Source organism: Desmodus rotundus, chromosome 9 (assembly GCF_022682495.2).
Source record: "Desmodus rotundus isolate HL8 chromosome 9, HLdesRot8A.1, whole genome shotgun sequence".
Classification (NCBI taxonomy): domain Eukaryota; kingdom Metazoa; phylum Chordata; class Mammalia; order Chiroptera; family Phyllostomidae; genus Desmodus; species Desmodus rotundus.
This window is the reverse complement of record NC_071395.1, coordinates 48,803,269-48,807,645: the sequence shown is the minus strand read 5'-3', so window position 1 is coordinate 48,807,645 and position 4,377 is coordinate 48,803,269.

Genomic DNA, 4,377 nt, shown 5'->3' with positions numbered 1-4,377 from the left:
TGTGGATCAGAATCTCCCCCAGAACCCTAACTGGGCCTAGCTACTGTCTTTTGCATCTATGATAACCTACCTTTTTTAAATAAAGATTTTATTTATTTATTTTTAGAGGTGAAGGGAGGGAGAAAGAGAGGTAAATATCATCATGTGGTTGCTTCTTGAGCGCCCCCCACAGGGGGCATGGCCCACAACCCAGGCCTGTGCCCTGACTGGGAATTGAACTAGTGACCCCTTGCTTTGCAGGCCGGTGCTCAATCCACTGAGCCACACCAGCCTGAGATGACAGCCACCTATCTTTGGAATGTCAGAGTAATTTCCTTCCCCCCCCCCCCACCTCAAAGCACAACCACCTGACCCGAGAGGAGACAGAGGAGACACAGATCTCCTCATTGTTACTGTGTTAACTGTTGACTATTAACTACCCTGTGCCCACCCACGTAAAAGAAGTGTGTGTCTGTCATTTTACTCCTTATCCAGTGCCAGAGATTTCCCCGCTGTGCTTTCTCCCACCTCCCTAATCTGTCACCGGTGGATTTCAGGTAACCCCTTCCACCTCCACCTTTGATTGTAATGTATAAAATAAGGTGCAAAACTGCCATTTTCCACAGCATTTTCTCAACCCGTTGAAATTTTGCTTCTTGGTGATTGTCATCAATTTGGCTCAAATAAACTCACAAAAAATTCTCTACGGGTTTGAATGTTTCTGACGCTGACACCCCAAACCTTGGGGTCTGAGGGATACACAGTTCTCGAGGTGTGAATGGGGAGGGGGCTTCCAGGCAGAGGAGACAGCCTGGGGTCAGCGACACAGCAGCAGGAGTTCAAATAACCAGCAGAGGCATATGGCTTCCTCCTGTGGGCCAAAGGGAGCCACCAGGGTGTGCGAGGGGGCGAGGGGCCCAGGTAGGTCTCTGGAATGGGGTGGGTGACACTGGTGTCCCAGATCCTCACTTTGGAGTAAGACTGAGAACGTCCAGGCTACAGCTGAGGGAAACCGGTGAATGGGGCCAAGTATGGCCTCTCCAAGTCTTACCCTCCAAGAACTCTCCGCAAGTGCCTTGGACACCTCAGCTGGCTGTGGGTCCCCCCTGACAGCTGGGCCCTCGGCACTGTACTCGCAGCCTGGAGTCCCCATCACAGCTGGATCCCTGGCCTGTCCCCAGCCCAGGGCCCAGGAGCCAGGGCTCCAGAGGCAGGGGAAGAGGTGGGGTGAGGGAAGTGGCTGGAGGAGGAGCCTGGCCCTCTGCGGCTTGTGTCCCGCTCCTGGGAGGCTCCAGCACCTCCCTGCGCCCCTTGCTGGTGGCGGCACAGAACATCAACACTCACCCCTCCTCTTTCCTGCTGTAGTTTATCGCATGCCTATTTCTCACCCAGTGCTGCGCTGGGTGCAGAGGACACGGGGGCCCCAGGCAGACCTCAGCTCCCACAGAACCAGTTGGTTACTACCCAGAATGTGACTTGGGGGTGGGCACCCAGGCAACTGTGGGAGCCAGAGGAGGTACCTGGGCAGACAGGAGAGCTTCCTGGAGGAAGAAGTAATTACAATTGTATTCATTAAGCAACTGCTACTTGTCAGGCACCCAATTAAGGACTGACTATAAAAGCAGAACCTCATTGAAGTCTACAAAAGCCCCATGAATATGGGGAAACTGAGTCTTGTGGTCCTTAGAATAACATACAAACCTCTCTTCCCAGGCCTCGAGGTCCTGTGCCATTGGCCCTGTTACCTCTCCCACATCGCCGACCCCCAACGCACACCCTACACTGGGAGTACCTACTCCCTGCCACATACAGCCTGGTCTCTTGGCTGCCACCCGGGGCTCGGATGGGGCTTTTCCCGGGCAGAGCAGCCAAGGGGAGGCAGGGCAGGTTTCCAGAAATTGGGAAAAGGACCCCCATCTGAAAAGGGCACACAGCACATCACAGCCCCTCCCAGCAGCCACAGCGGCAACCAGAGGGCACCCCTGGGACTGCAGCCCGCACCCCAGGGCCCAGGAAAGAGGAGCCTTAGGGACAAAATCACTGGCCATGGACACCCCCTCTCAGAGTACAGAAGCCATGGGTCCCCAGGACTTTGAGGGAATGTCCCCTCTCCCCTTTGGTTTCAAAGTTTTATTCTTCGTAAGCCACTGACTCTGGAGTATCTCCATTTCTCCCGAGGACAGACATGGGAGAGTGACCGGCTGCTCAGCTTCAGAGAAGCCAGCCTCGGATCACGTCCCAGCCCCTGCTCCCCCTGGCCACCGCACGTGGGATAAAGGGCTCCAACTGGCAAAGCTTCTGTTTTCCCAGCTGTAAAAGGTAGGCAGGGCCCCGCTTCCAGGGCTGTGTGAGTGGAAATTCCGCACATGCTGGGAGTGACACAACTATGACTCAAATCCCAGGGACGCCCACCCCCTTTGCTGGGTCCCCACGAGCAGACTACACAGCCTCTCTGTGCATCGAACAAAGGCAGTGGGTTGCATTGCCAGGAGGGAGAACACTCAGCCCAGAGATCCTTTCCTTGTCCCCTCAGCACACTTGCAGCAACTGCCACAAGTCAAGGCCCAGGTCACACACCTCAGACAGGAATTCTGGTGATCCGGGGCCCCCTCTGCCCACTGTCACACCCAGGCTGAAGGTGACGGGGGGGGGGGGGGGGGTGCCAACTTCTCACAAAGACACGAAAGAAATCACAAATCTCAACTGATTTATTTGCTTTTGAGGTGTCAAGTTTGGTGGTCTCCCAGGACCCAGCCCCCAGCAGAAGCCAGGAGGTAGACACTTCCACAGCCTGGGGTTTTGGACAAGGCACTCACAGGAACTCTGGGGGTCAGGGAGCAGCCACCCTGAGGGTGCAGGAGCCCTCTGCTGGGGACAGAAGACATGGTCACCTTGGGCAGGAAAGGTTTTTCCTGGAGAGGTTTAGGACAAGAGAGAAACCTGAGATGTTGGGGAGCAGCAGAAACACGCCGGTGCCCCAGGGCAGGCAGGAAGTCAGCTCACGTCCCACAACACAGGTGGGGCCTCCCAGCGTTCGAGGACCCACAGGCCTTGGGAGCCGAGAGCTGGTCCCAGACCGGCTTTGTCTGGGATTTCCTGGAGGGAAAGTGTGTGACAGGAAAGCCGCTCGTCCCAGGCCCCACCCCCGTGAAACGGCAGTCAGGAGCCAGGGCCCACTCCCAGAGAATGGGGTCCTGTGCCCCCTCTGGGTGCCCCATTCCCTCGGGAGAGGCAGGCACTTCTGTGGGTCTCTGGGAAGCTGAAGGAAAGGCTTGGGTGAGGAGGAGGACAAGTGGATATTCAGTGGTGGATGCAGCCCGGGGCTGGATTGAATGAAGTCCCTCGAGGTCTGAGAGCCACGGACACTCAGCTTATGATAACTGCCCCCAACCCACAGGACAGGGCCCCTCAACAGGCATGTCCAGGGTCCATCTAGGAATCGACTTTTGAGATGTAACCGGCACATGCCCTGCACCCTAAACAGCCATTCTGCCCAGGGTCTAAGAGGGGCCCTGGCTTCAACGTGCTTCCTCACCCAGAGGCAGCCCCAGGCTCTCACAAGGCACTTATGCCTAGAGAAGGGAGATTTCATTTGGAATATGAAAAAAAAAGTTTTTTGGCTCCTCCAACTCCGTGGAAGCCAGGCGACTCATGGCCGTGAGGGTTGGGGGCAACCTGGCACTGAGGTGCCCTGCCTCTGCCCCTGACCGCGGCCAGCTGGCCGCCGCTCAGGCTTCAGGTGGAGGCTGGGGGCTCAGTGAAGAATGGGGCTTTGTCCCACCATCCCCAAAGGGGAATTCTGGCTCAGACACTCCAAGGGGTGGAGAGGTCAAAGGTCAACAGTCTAGACAGTGGCAGCAAGAAAAGAGGCTGGCGTGGTGGGCGGATTTCTCCTGGCAGCCCCCTCCCCTGCCTGGTCACCCCCCACTCCATGGGGCACAGGCGTGCTGGTGTACCGCCCCCCCCGCCCCCCACCACTGGCCTAGATTCCCAACAGAACCGTCTATGATAACAATGAGGCATCTCAAATCCACTTTCCCAGCTGTCCCCTTGAGCAGGCCCTTTCTGGTCTGTAAGTTTCCACGCCAGCAACCGGCAGGGCAGCTGAAAATTACTTTCCTTGCTGAAACTGTTGCAATCTGATACTTCCTGCAAAGAGCAGACACCCATTAGAAAGCCATGACTTTGCCCCCAACACAGCCCTGTCTGTCCCGGCGGCCAGGGTGCCTTGGCTGCTCCTTGACCAGACCACGTGGGCCCGGTGGCGCCCAGCCCAGAACACCAACTTGAATTCCTCCTTCTTTCCACCTTTCTTTCTTTCTATCCACTCTCTCTTATTTATTTTTCAAGCTACGTATTCATGCGCATGCCACTGACTGACCTTCTTTTGCGCAGGGA